Genomic DNA, 15,442 nt, shown 5'->3' with positions numbered 1-15,442 from the left:
ACACAAGAACCTGATAATTTGAATCAAATTTTGCTTTAATATAAAGAAGTTTATTTACCGCAAGATTTTCACCTACTATTTTTGATAAACTTAACTTTCAAGGTAAAATCTCTGCATTGGATTTAAAAAGATGATTTAATTAGGTTATCAAAAAGCTAGTTAACAATTACCATAGGAGCTCTTTTTTCATTTTTATATCAAGAGTTTAACAGCCCTACTCATTTCAAATTGCACCATAAACTAGACTACAAATGGCATTAATCTCTTATTGTGATCATAGATGACGCAGTGTGGACTCAAATTCAAACCGAATAAACACATTTGATTGCACTTGCTCCTTAGCACAAACACTTTACAGCCTTTTTTTAAATGTAGTTAGACCAATTTTTACAGCAAAAAATCTAATACCGCATTAATCTATATCAAAAGTAACACTGTTGGAAAGGTTTATTCTTTTTCTACCAAAATAAGCATTGTGCAAGAAATGCTCGCATCCCCGTTTCAGAAAAACGATGCATTGCAGTGTTCCCTCTTTAGGTGTGTAACTGCACCATTGCGCAACAACAGGACATAATTTGCGCAGCAAAATTTGCTTTTAGCACAGTTAAAAAGTAATAAAAAGCTTTATTTTTGGCCCAAACAATTTTATCCTTACACACCTGTTTTGATCAAAGATTGTACTAAATTCAAGGCGTCAATCAAATATGCATCGTTGTTTGTGACTTAATACATATGTCACCTGTAAAATCTTTGCCTAGTTGGTTATCATAATTAGGGATGTTCAAAGTACAATCCCAAGGTATTCTATAATAGTAGGTTTCAAATCTAGAATAACGAATCTAGAATAGCGAATTCTAGTATATTTTTATTAAATTATCTAACCTTGGTTTTGTTTGGGGAAGGGATTAATCTTAATCTACCCCAAAGGGCCTAACAATCACAGCAATAAATCGCCCAAACAATTTGCTAACATGTGTACATTATCATAAAAAAATCTCCCATATGTTTAACATTCTTAACAACTGTCATTTGAAGCAGTTCTGTAAACTGTATTATGTCAACTGTCCAGGTTGTTGCCAAAACTTATTTATTTGCCAATAGTGAGTACAATAAAACACTGCACACAGAAGTCTTAAACAATTCGGTCCTGTTTTTTAAAGCATTATTGGGTTTTAGTGCTTCTTTTTTGACTAACATGATCTGTTATGCAGTCAAATAATGTACTGCAAAGAATACAAAGTTACTATTGACATAACAAATTCTTGACAATTACGCTGTGCATAACTGCATAACCTCCCTGAATATTGGCCTAAAGTTGACCTTAAGTAACCCTATAGCGCATTTTGTAGACGACCAGCACGTTTTACAACGTAATATTACTTAAATTGCAACTTAACGCATTTAGGGCAATTGCGAACTCCAGACCAGACAATACTGCTTGATTGACACTTAATTATTAGACGAACGTTATCGCGAGAAGCGGTAATTGGTCGCCCGAAAAAACGCTGACACTGCACTACCAGGTTACATTTAAAGCAAGCACTATAAATTGGTCGCCGCAGCGACAGACCAACTTACCACACGCGTTTGTATAATTAGGCGCAACAATCGGCGGCAAATCATTAAATTATATCGGTTCCAATTACCTGAAATAAATGCCAGAATTGAACATCCCTAATCATAAGACAAGTGTTTTTTATCTGACTTGATAGTAAAATATCTAAACGGCAAAGTCAAGCAAAAAAATGAGTTTAGATTGAGCTGGCTAAACACAGCAGTAACTCCGGAAGGTGGAACTATCTTAAATATACAAAAATTCCGCATCGAACAATGTGAAAATTTGCAAAGTTTGTCAGGATGTGACACTTGAAAATCATTTTGGGAAAGGCAAATAATGGAGTGAGTGGAAAGTGGACTACCTAAAAGCTAAAATGTCAATTGAACCATAAGTTTCACAAGGATCAAGGGCATTGACTCAAAACCAAAATTTAGACACAAGGGGATATAGTTTAAGCTTTTTTACCACAATGCCAACTGCAGAAGAAAGCCAAGTAATGCAAAATGTCATACTCTGATTATAGATGAAGCAATGATATTTCATCAACCAAAATGTTAATTTGTACATAAAGTTTTGTACAGCAGAAAATTTCCACTTTCTTGCCAAGACAGTATTTGTGGGTATTATAGCCCTTCCTGCTTGTGACAGTCAATTTAACTGGTGTAGAAGAACTCATGAATTTTCACAACATTAATAACAGTAATAAGCAAAGAATGGTAATGTTCACAATTGATGGTGCTGCAGTTATGCCTGGTAAGCAAATTTATTGTAGAATTATTTTCCGCACCTGGTTAAACAGCACTGCTTAGCTTAACTCACTGCAATGTGTTGTCAAAAGTGTCTCACATGGAGGACATTGAAACATTAAGAACCATCTATGTTAAGCAGAATAGAACCATCTATATACGTTCAGCAGATGGTCTTTAAAAAAAGCAACGCTTGCAGGATATTGGTTAAGACAGCTGGTCATAAAGCCATGTATGATGGAAGGTGGCCAGTAACTTTGCTATTCAAGCACTTGGCAAAGAAAATGGAATCAAAGCAAACAAAAGCTGCATTGTTTGTGCTAGACCTAAATGAAATTTTAACAGAGAGAGGATGTTTATCTGAGCTGGAGTTAGCTGTGTGTTAGACAAAATAGTGACCCAATTCTTAGCATTACCTTGATTGATAGGTCTATTTCTTGGGTCCATATTTAGTTTTTGTAATTTTTCGTTGTGCTGTTTTCTATAGTTTTGATAGAGATTTTACCGATTGATTTCCGCATAAATAAAACATTTTTACAGTGTGCCGGCATCTTATATTCAGAGTAAAACATTACAAACAGACATTAGCAATGTGATTACCGGTTTCAGTTACTGTGGCAAACTTGGTAATGGAGAACATCATAGCAACGCGCCATAAATTCATTACATACCCACCCGGGTAATACTAATTTACGGAATAATGAATGGTCGAAATGGTCGGAACGCTCACTAATTAAAGGGTTACCCCGTTAAAACAATTATTAAACCAACGCACAATATTTGAGTTAGGGTGGGGGTTAGCGTTTGGGTGAAGGTGGGTCAAGTGTTATTATATTTAATAATAATACTGTGAGCGTTCCGACCATTCCTATCCTTCCGTAAATTAGTGTTACCCACCCACTGATGACACCAAACCATGGAATTGATTGGGAAAATTGTAAAATTCTAGACACTACTACAAAAGACGGTTCATTGAATCATTCCGGATTGACAAATGTCGTAACACCATGAACAGAAAGGATTCGTAGTATCCGACTATCTACTAGTAGCTAACGCCATGGCTGATGAACTCCCGTTGTCCGACGGTGCAGTTCTGCATAGGGTTCCTCTCCGGAAATGTTTTGACGGGAAATTTCCGGGATTTCCCGCGAATTAACGATCCCGAATCTCGGGATTTTTTTTATAATCCCGGTTATTCGGCAAGATAGCAAAATTTAAAATCCTGTCGTTTTTGACTAATATAAAGAAAAAAATATTACCAAACCTACTGAAGTCGTTGCCTGAGTTGCTTTATTTGCGCTTACAATCGACTAAATTACGTTTATTCTACCAATAAAAATACGCCCTGCATGCGTTTTTTTAAATGAAAACAAATAAGGGTGCAGCCTTTGATACGAGAGGTCTTGTAAGTTTGCAGAAGCAATACTACAGAACATAAATGAGCTTAATTAAATGATTGGAGCAAAGAGTTTTAAAATAAAAACTCTTTGATTGGAGCTTATATAGAATAATTTTAAACATCATAGTGACGTAATTGCGGGTACAATTTTTTCGTCGGGATTCCCGAGACTCCCAGAAATTTTCATTTTTTAATGCCGTTTCCCGGGAGTGAAAAAATCCGGGAAAAATAGGAACCCTAGTTCTGCACCGGATGACTCCGTCGCGTCGCAGTATACAGCCACCCGATTCGTTAGAAATTAGTGCATTTCTAAGCAAAAAGGTCTACGACAATTAGTGCATCCAAAGGATCAAAAAGTCCGACTTCAGCAAGTTTGGTAATAATTTTTTCTTTATATTAGTCAAAAACGACAAGATTTTAAATTTTGCTATCTTGCCGAATAACCGGAATTATAAAAAAATCCCGAGATTCGGGATCGTTAATTCGCGGGAAATCCCGGAAATTTCCAGTCAAAACATTTCCGGAGAGGAACCCTATGCAGAACTGCACCGTCGGACAACGAGAGTTTATCAGCCATGGAGTTAGCTACTTTAGTAGATAGTCGGATACTACGAATCCTTTCTGTTCATGGTGTTACGACATTTGTCAATCCGGAATGATTCAATGAACCGTCTTTTGTTGTACTAACCAGTACCCTAACCCAAATAATGTGCATTGAATTAATAATTACTAGGGCCCGCAAAAGTCAATAAAGTTAAAAAATTTTAAGGAGCTTGAAGCAACGTTGTTTAATTGCAAGTCTCATTAAACTAATTTGCCTCGACCAATCAACCACACTATTGCTTCAATAAGTATTGTTGTAGTCTGATTACAAATCCACGCATTTTTTTTGTTGGCTGGTGTTGAGCTGGCCAGCCAGAAGCCGGCAAGCAACACAACCGCTTACTGTATTAACTAGACAAGACTGGTTATATTTGATATAAGGTTTCGCATATATAAGTTGAAAGTTTGCATAAAAGAGGAAACGCGACACCAAAAAGCGGAAATGATTTATAATCCAGCGCCTTTTTGGCAGCCGGGAACTTTAACAATAACGCGTTCACACAGGTGAAATACTTTTATCTATAACGGAACTATGTGTCACGATATAACATTATTCATGTGTGAAACAGCCGAATGCTTTGTTCTCAGTGTAACAGCGAGTGTTTGGTAAAAGGCGTGAAAAAGTGACAAATCATAAATCGTAACATAGTTGATAAATACACAATACTATAAATTCCAAATTATCCACTAATTATTACTTATGACGCTACAAGCTCGTCTGTCCACGAATCAAAGAATAAAGTTGTTTTCAGCACCTAGGGGACTGTTTGTAAGAAGTTTATAGGTTAAAATAAAGTTAAAATTTACAATAAAGTCAAAATTTTCTAAAAAGTCAAAATTTGTCAAATTATTGCTTTTGACAAAGTTTTTTGTGTTTCTTGAAAGTTATTTTGTAAAAATCGTCATGAAAGCATTGTAAATCAGGAACTGCGACACAATTAAACCATATTAACCCATAAAAGCAGGAAATATGTAACAATGCCCACTTTGATCAGCAGTAACTTTTATCGCAAATTGTCCATTTTTTTTATTCATAGTTACGCATTTAAATAATGCTTATAAAACACTTCCTCTTCATAAACGTGGTCTTTTCAAAGATCAACATTTTGGATCTTAGGAATAGCCTACTGACATTCTGTAATACAAAAATGCCTAAGCAGGCTAAATTTAACGCCAGAAAAAACGACGCACTTTTTAAATCCATAAAACACTTTGACTTTTCGACAAAATATTACGTTTGGGTCCAAAATCGACAAAATGGGTAACGTTTGGGTAACTGGCATCAATTCAAGGAAGAACTGTCGCCTCTACAAATAAGCAATTTCGAATAAAAATGGCCCTAATAATTACATAAACGCTTTAGGCTCCAATACCTCAATTTGTGACGTAACGATCGTATCCGCAAATACGGGGTCGCGACCCCAATTTGGGTCGCGGTATCATTCAGTTTGGATCGCGAAAGCCTTATTGATAGAGGCCTATATTTTGTGCTTGTTAATAGAGAGGCCTATATTTTAAGTTTTCTAATTGTTTCCATTAGTACACTGAATTGTATACAAGATAGCCGTCTTACTTTGAGCGCGACTAAAATTGTCACGCAAAATATTTACACTAAGCCCCGTAAAACGTCGTGAGTGTTCGTTCGATCCAGGTGATGGCAAAGAGCGCTTGCAATCCAACACTATTTTGGCCATTACCAACCAAACTGATCTGCTTACCGGAATCTGGGTTTACTTCTTGGTATATGTTTTAAAAAAAACTCTCTTTAATTTTTTATCCCGTTTCTGTAACCAAAGCGTCGTAAGTTCTCTTCGTTACATCGTTTCCCAAATCCTTAGATGCGAGCCTTATAATGTTAAGTTTCCTAAATCAATTGCGATGATACGTCGGGAATTTTTAGTGATTCGCGCAAAAAAATCATTACACACCTTGCCAGTAATTATTGCACTAAGAAAGCGCAATAGCGGACGTGTGTCGGGGAATTGGTGGGGCTGCAAACCTGCAACCCAAATTGGTTGCTAAATCATATTTGTCGAGACATCAAAAGTAGTAAAACTCAAGGCTTCTTTTCAGTTGTGTTACAGAACCCTTTCTCTTTAAAAACGCTTAACATATAGATCTGTCTTAATGAATAGAAACACAATAAATTACTGTGTTTTTTTAGCAAAGCTATTGCATTGAAAACAATTCGAAGTATTTGGGTCGCGAGACCTCGGTACTAGTAATTTTGGGTCGCGCCAAAAAGTATTTGCGGACCCCTGCAATAGACGAGAAACTATCTTATGCCCACCCGAGTTTGGGCTTTTCACCAGCATTCAAATAATTATTACATTAACGCACATTATTTGGGTTAGGGTTCGGGTTAGCGTTTGGCCTTGGGTTAGGGTGGGTCCAGTGTTATTAATGCCATCTCACACTTTTTTGGTATCTTTTGTGAATTTTTAGCGAATATTTTCAATGTGTAAAACAGTGCATATTAAAAGTGGAAAGTAAATGCGCATTATAACAAACAGTGGATTGAAAATTAGGATAAATACAAATCGAAAGGCTGGCGGATTAGAACAAAAATCCCCGTATTCCTTGAAAGAATTTTTACCCGGAATCTGTCTGCGTGCGCAATACATCAAAGTTGTTGGCACTTTTACCCTGCAAACAAAATCAAAATGGTTATCACTTATATATATAGGCCTATAGTAAAATGCGTTGTCACAATTTATGTTATCGTATAAATTCCTGCGGCCAACTGCATTGCTAAATAGTTCGGCATAAAATATCAAAATAGCTTTAATCTTTTATGCCGAACTATTGAGCAATGCACTTGGCCGCGGGTTTTATTTTGTTGGATATATATTCAATATCCGCCTAAACTGAGTGCAAAATTTCCCCAGGTACTTTGTACGGTACCATGAATGTTTCTGCTAGCATAAACAAATGGGTCCCCACTTCCCACACGTACACATATAGTTCATGAATAGTAGTGATGTTTTGGGATGCTGGCGACTATTTCGGCCGAAACTATCAGATAGAAAAATGAAGAAGAAACTGATGCAAAACAATATTTTACCTAAAAAACTATCTTTATCATTTTTTTTTTGAAAGATCTATTACACAAAAAGTTATTATTTATCCAGGGGGTATACCAGGCCATGCACGTGGCAAAAAGACGAAGGTTGGGAAGTTGCACTCGCCCGCTCGCCAATGCGGGCGCATTTGTCTGTCACTTGCCCGACTGGCATGTGGCTTTAGTAAGAAATTTTAATTAGTGGTCATAGGATAACTTGTGTTAAGCACAATTACTGCGCGAAATATTTCTTAGTGCCATTTATTTCCAAACGTTTAACTCCTTGAAACTCTAAACCAAGAGTCGGCAACCTACAGCCCGCGGGTGAAAATCAGTCGGACCGCGACCTATGCTACAAACTGGACACATGGCCATGCCCCATATTTTTAACTATACTACAATGAAAAAAATTGCGGGCTTCCCTTTGTTTGACTTTGAAGTACATTTGTGTGATGAGCGTTTATTCGTAGATCAAAGGCCACACTCGCATGAAAACTGTCGAACTGGAAAATCATTCGTAGCATGAAATTAATTCCCTACATGAAATCTTTTTCAACTCAATCTATATAATGTTTTGCCGCTGCATTCCGTCTTTTATGATAGAAATATAACAACAAGAGTAGGTTACAAAGGTTTCGGCAAATAAATATTTACTTTTGGATTCGATGCAATTAAAACCCGACTCTGTCCAATTTTGTGAGTAAACTACTATAGTTTCCGTTTTGAACCACATGGGTTTGTTTAACGAAATTCGGCGCAATGGGCATATAAAAAATGAAACATCTTAAATCGCTTAGAAATATAGCATGACGGTTATTCTTATGCAAAGTGGGGTCGCGTTTTTTTTTAAACTGTGAGATACAATCCAATTGCAGGGTGGAACCACCGAACTGAATGCAATTTACTGTTGAATTAAATTGGAATTTTTGTGTTCGATTGATGTGCTCAATTCAAATTTATAATTTACTTTGTAAAAGAAATCATTTTGGTGCACATATGCAACCACAGTTCTCTGGAAATATGTGTACTGTATAATTTACGCATATTTGATCGGTTTACTTATTTTCAGCATTATTTGAAATGTTTTTGATCCTATCTGAACGAAATGGGGTCGAAATTTAAATTCTTATTTCTTTTTTTAAAAGATGGTCTAACTGTGACTGTTCAAAAACCCTGAATATGTGTAAAAATGATAAAATATTTAATACAATTGGATGAAGATTTCATTCGAAGCGCAAAAATTATTTATATTTAGGTAGTTAAAGTCAGTAAAACATATATTTTGCGGGGGCACTGCCTCGTGGCCTGGAATCCGACTCTCGTAACGACATCAATTTCTGCTTAAAATATCGGTTTCCGAATAAAATGTTAAGTATAGCACATCTTTATAGCCCCTCTGTAACTCAAAAGACTACCTTTTTATTATATCCTAGAAGAAATGCCCGATTGTTGCCCAGGTGAAGTAGGATATTTATTCCTTGTAACAATAATATGTAGCCTTTTGCAATAAGCGCGATATATTATGTGCATTCGTGCACCCGATTTCGCGTGGTTAAAAATGTATGAAGCTATCAAGCTGTTGATTGTTGAATACCATCGCATAATATAGGGACCATTTCCGTGTAAGTGTAAAATAATGTGTAATTTAACATCTAATTGAAAGTAACGTTCCGTATTGTGTGGGTCGAATATACTTTCTCACAATTAAAGTATGATGCGTCCCTTGTGAAAGCAGCAACAATATTGGACCTTACAATACATAAAGGCCATGCCGCTGAGTCCCCCCAGGCTGAATCATTCTCGAGTATAGGTTAAACAAAATGTAAAATTCCATCAAGCTGTGGACTCTTAATTACTATTTATTAAATATATTGTTGCACGGTACGTCATTTGCTTAAGCCGCGTGTTATTGCCGTTGATTTAAAAAGGGCAATTTACCATGTTACTAAAAAGTATTTTCACGGATAGCATAATATCCTGGCTAAAGTGTTAAAAATAGTGCTACAGTGGTAAAAAATTTTAATTTCCCTAATCGTTGAATTGTACGTGGAGCTACACGTTCGGTAAAAGAAATGTTTTTTCAGCACTTTTGCAATGATCGACAGCTTATGATAGTAAAACAGCAATGGCACTGACAACTGGTCGTCCCTGCGCTCGATTGGCGTAAAACTGGGGTCGCATGTAAATGTTGACTTCATTTTATTTGTAATTTGGGGTCGGGTAATAAAAATGTTAAAGACCACTGGAAACAAATCGAACGCCCTTTTATCCAAAATAACAGACTAGAAGCGTTCCTTAATGGGAACATAAGAATAAACAAGGTAGTTACAAGCCGTATAATACCCCTCCGAACGACGTTGCGCAATAACGGCGTGCAAACAACTTTTGGAAATCATAGATTCAAGGGGAAACAGTCGTCCGCTTTGGCTAAACAAAAAAAATACCATTCAAACGTTTTTTTATGCCATCACTTATTATAGCAGTGGTTCTCAACCGGGGTGCCGCGGAACCCTGGGGTGCCATTTGTGATGCCCAAGGGTGCAGAGCGATATTTCGGTCTGATTTTTACTTAACTCTTACGACTTTTTGCGAAGGATTAAAGTGGTATAAATCCAACTTAAACATCCTACGTTGTGAGTTAATGTGTGTTGTGACAGTTCCATTTATTGCGACATTCTAGTGATTTACCTATGGAAAAATCTTGTAGGGGTGCCGCAATCTATTTATTTTTTCTAAGGGGTGCCGCAGGCCATAAAAGGTTGAGAACCAGTGACTTATAGAATACAATTATTATTTTTTACCAGGACGTATTGAATACAAACGGCGAGTAGGCCTACCTGTCCTACAGTATGACGTATTGGCAAATAAATTTAAATTTCCATCAAACAACACAGATTTTGTCAAATTCATTAAATGTATATCGGGTCTCCCAGAAAAATGGGAACCGGGTAGCACAACAACGTACGTCACGATCGTCTAGAACCGAAACATTAAAAATATTTAGTCACCATGCAAAACAACTTAACCAAAACGGTTCATAAACAGCTACAAACGAAACCCCTCTTTCCACCTAGAGTTCAACTAGAATGGAACCAGACCTTAAGTTGTGCAAGTGCACGTCTGCATTGGAAAAAGCATATATCAACACCGGTACAAATCAACAATTAAAAAGAAACTAAGAAGCTTCCAGATTGAGTTCAGCTTGGGCGCAATTATAACAAACTATTCACTTTATTCGTTTGGTAAAGTAGAATCGAGCGAATACTTGCTGCAAAAAGGCTACGGAAACAGTTTACCACCTGCTTATTTGTGTCCTGTATCGTGGTTATTCTGGGAAAACGTGAGCGCGTGGTAAGTATGAAGCTACGAATATCGTGTATTTTTTCCCCGAGCAATTACTCCTTTGAGTGCACAAATATGAACCGTGCAAAACATTTGTAAATTGTGTCCTTCTATGTGCAAGATATCTCATCTATCAATGTAAATATGCCGAAAGTGCCCCGACTATATGTTGCGCTTTTTAGCGATGTTATGTGTGCGAGCTTCCAATATCTACTTTAAAAAGAGGAAGTATGGCGATACCCAAAAGTAAATTGTTGTTAGCTGCATGAGAGCTTTTCTATTATAATTTGTTTTTCTTGTGCATTTTCGCCATTTTAGTTATTCGTTTCATTTATTTAAAAAAATGTGACGTGTTTTGCATTTCGCCAGTCATGGGAAACATGTAGCCTAAATTGTTATACAGCATATGCATGGTGGTCACGTTACTATGTTTCGCTAATTGCCCCTGATATGGGTTAACAAAATGCTTTCCCACAATTGCAGTCACACCTTTTAGCATGTGTGGAAACACAATTTATTCGGATATAGCGTGTTATAAATTATTATTATCGCATCTATCTGCGTGACTGTGAAACATCAATTGTTTGTCTTCGTAAACTAAAACGTAATTTTACATTTTGTCAAAACACTAATAAGTAGACAAATTGAAAGATGTGTGTTTATTTGTAATGGAACGACTAAATACCCAACGGCTAAGCACGTCATACTTCGTATAGGCTATAGTACGTCATTTCGCAATTTACAGACGTTTCAGCAATAGCTCCTGCCATCATCAGTATAAAAATCAAGTGAAGATAAAATCGATAAAACGTAAAAAGAAAGGAAAAAGGGACAAAAAATAGCAGCGAAAAAAGGCGATGTATGGGTCAGTGCGTACATCTATAGGTATTAAAAAAATATAAAGGTGCCGAGGTTGTATCTATTTTAAGTTCTCATGTTGGATCATCAGCGACTCCAGCAAAAAAGGCGATATTTGTCATGCCGCGAACCCAACACCAGTCGTCACTCGTCACATAAGACGGAAGTTTGTGCCCATTTGCTCGCGAATCCTACACATAAGGTTAATTTCAACAAACCGGAAATTTTGGGTTCGCGGCATGACAAATATCGCCTTTTTTTGCTGGAGTCGCTGAATAATCGTTGCCTTCTCGCAGTAAATTTTGTAAAAAGGCGACAGGTAATATGTGCCTATTTCTGACTCGTGATTGGGGTCTTCTGGAATCAAAAATCGGTAGGCCGTTTTTTAAAAGTTATTTCAAGTGTAACATTGACTGGCATTTTAATTTCTCATACCGGGAGCATATTTCCATTTATTTTTTCAACACAGTTATTTTTTAAATATTGGCCGAAGAACTCAAATTTTTAGGAAAGCCGTAGAGTGGTATGTACGTGTGCATAGAGGTTTATGAGTCTGCAACCATAGGGGCCTTCGTTTGGGGTACAACAAAAACAGTGTTGTAATGACTTAAGTCAATGACTTGACTTAAGTGCACTTAAGTCACTGTTTTCAAACGATTTGACTTGACTTAAGTCATTTGGGAAAAATGACTTGACTTGACTTAGGTCATTTGGACAAATGACTTGGGTTAAAATAAAGCGTTTTTTTCAAATATTTTTTTATAAAATTGAGCTATTTATCCAAATTTTAGCACATAAAACAAATTGCTTGCTATATGTTGCGTTTTTTCTTATTTTTTAGTTCAGTTATTGGTCATAATCATACAAATTAAAAATTTTTAACAAGGACATGACTTAAAGTTGACTTGCTCTAATTATGACTTGACTGGGACTTGACTTGCGCAACTGATGACTTGGACTGGGACTTGACTTGTTATTTATTCAAAAACACTTGACTTGGACTTAAGTTGTTTTACAAATGACTTGACTGGGACTTAAGTCAATTTAAAATGACTTGTTTACAATACTGCAAAAAACCCAAAATATTGTGGCGTCATCGTTTCAGCTCTCTGTAGCTATCGACTTCCATCTAGCGGTAGAGAAACGTCAGTACAGAATTCGATCATGTTGGCTTGCTTTGATCAGCTCGCAAAGCGACTGCACCCCTGATGCGCTTTATTGACCCGCGGTGCGCTTTTTATTGTGCGCAGTGGCTCGTCTTAGTAATTCATTGGCAAAAGTATATTATACCATAGGGCTAGGCGTTAAACCATCTTAAGAGAACGATTACATATGCTTTTTAAGCATGTCACTTGGCCCAAATTTAATAACATGGCCGCACGCATTATCTACTTAAATTATATTTATCTCAGATATTTTTCGATCACTCACCTAATACCTCGCCATATTTAAATTTATGGTCGCGGTAATACATGAAAAGGCAAGGCCATGTAATAAGGTATCACCCACGCAGGGAAGCATTGCTAGAAGCTTCATTTGTATGACATTCGTGATCTAAGTCGCCAGATTGGACCATAATTAAAAAAACCTGAGTCCGATCCTGGCCAAAAAATAAACCCGAGTCCGACTCCAGTCAAATGTGCGATTTCGTCGAGTCCCGAGCCCGGCCCTGACTCTACACAGGGCCGGATTAATATAGTAGCAGATTTAGCAGATGCTACGGCCCCCGTGCTTCACAAGGTCCCGCGCTTGGTGAGCAAAACATTTTTTTTTGCAAAACAAAGCATAGTTGGTAAGTAATTTTTGGCTTGCAAACTTAAATGGCATAGGAGAATATTTTAATTGTAAGATTAAATTAGGCTACTAGTCCCAACGTCTCCTAATTAATCTAAACTTGAAAAACAGTAGTTTCCGCTACCGGTAGGAAGGGCTGCGGAGTCGGTTAAAAATAACCCGAGTTCGACTCCGGCCAAAAAATAAACCCAACTCCGGTCAAATGTGCGATCCCGCCGACTCCCGAGTCCGGCCCAGACTCTACAGCCTGTATTCCGCGGATTTAGGCAACTAAAATAACTTGGATATTCAGCAATCCAATTAAAGTGATGTCGTATAATTCATAGACTCACAATACATGTTGGAAAATATTCCAACATATGCCATTCCGCCTTTACAATTTCCAGTTGGCGGCCATATCAGCTTTAAAATTTGGTACTGCGCATGCGCATGTCGGACTCGGGTAGTTTTACATGGTTTTACTCACCCCATCCGTCAGAAATCAGTGCAGTTCTAAGCAAAAAGGTCTACGACAATCAGTGCATTCAAGGATCAAAAAGTCCGACTTTTAGACTTTGAGGTCTTGGACAATGCACTAATTTGCATTAACAAATGTGCATAAGAAGATTAAGTTTAACAATACTTGACCCAACCAAACCCAAACGCTTACCAGCGCCCTAACCCAAATAATGTGTGATAATTTAATAATTATAACGCTTCAGGCCCCAATACCTCAATTTGTGACGTAATAATCTTAAATACAATTGACGAGAAACCATCTTATGCCCATCCGAGTTTGGGCTTTTTTCCCCAGCATTTAAAGAATTATTAAAATAACGCACATTATTTGGGTTAGCGTTAGGGTTTAGGTGGGTCAAGTGTTATTAATCCTATCTCATACTTTTTGTTATCTTTTCTGAACTTTTAATGAATATTTTTAATTTATCTACGCCGGGAGTTTACCTTAAGGTCCAAATCAGTGCATTGTCAGGACCTCAAGGTCTAAAAGTCGGACTTTTTGATCCTTTGAATGCACTGATTGTCGTAGACCTTTTTGCTTAGAAATGCACTGATTTCTAACGGATCGAGTGTTTTACTCGAGTCCCCAGTCCGACTCCGCAGCACTGGTCTCTTGGAATGCGATGTTTGTTTTGAAGTGGCAAAAATAAAAATAAATAAAATATTTTAATTGCAAAAAGAATCTAAAATTAATTTTGCATAGTTTTTACCAATACCAAACTAACGTATAACAAAATGAAACCCTGGCAACTACCCTTTTCGCATCTAAGACATAAGGAAAATTTCGGCCCATATCTATCTTTGCTTGCAGAAACTACAGAACATGCAACGTTTATACCAGGGGTGTCCAACTCAAACATGCCGGCGTGCCAATTTTCATCTTATAACTTCTTCCCGTGCCAAAGTTTCGTAACCGAACCAATTATTTTTAATCATAAGAGCGCTTTTTTACCAAAAATAAGAATGTTTATTTAAACTAAAAAAAAACTGTCTAGTAGAAATGCGCATCACTACATCAAAGTGTCTCTCGGTGAGCTGACTTTTGTTTTTTCACACCAAGCTATATAATATTATGTGAATGCTACCTCCACACAGTATTATGTTACTATATCAAAAGTAATTGTTGGTTGTCGTGATTGTTTTATATTGTGAACAAACAATGGCAATTGGCTGTATAACAAACTTAGTATTTTCTGAGAATTGGCTGAATAGCAAATTGAACTTTTTTGGCAATTGGCTAAATAATAATTTTAGTACTTTTGGGGGAGGGCTTGCGTGCCATTTTTTATTAGGTCACGAAATTTATTTTTTGACCCATTTTTTAACTTCACAAAACGGTTTTAAAAAAATTAACAAAAAATCACACTTTTGTGTCCCCTAAGGTAAATTCTTTTACGATAAAGGTCACAAACTTTTGCTCTTAAGCAAAACAATCCCAAGTAAATGTTAAAAAAATATTTTACAGCTATAACAGGTTTACTTGTTGAACATTTGTATTAAAGGGTAGAGCAGTGTTGGTGCAAGTTATTTCCAAAGCCAAAGTCAAGTCCCAGTCATTGCTGCCAGAACTTAAGGGGGCAGAA

At 36.8% G+C, this 15,442-nt stretch overlaps 1 pseudogene; it reads right to left on the bottom strand.

The window, feature by feature from the left end:
- Positions 1 to 15,442, bottom strand: part of LOC146140594 (uncharacterized) — a 68,345-nt pseudogene that overhangs the window by 15,574 nt on the left and 37,329 nt on the right.

This window comes from Ascidiella aspersa, chromosome 6 (assembly GCF_963924565.1).
Source record: "Ascidiella aspersa chromosome 6, kaAscAspe10.2, whole genome shotgun sequence".
Lineage (NCBI taxonomy): Eukaryota > Metazoa > Chordata > Ascidiacea > Phlebobranchia > Ascidiidae > Ascidiella > Ascidiella aspersa.
The sequence above is the reverse complement of the archived record's forward strand: the minus strand, read 5'-3'. Positions and strand labels throughout refer to the sequence as shown.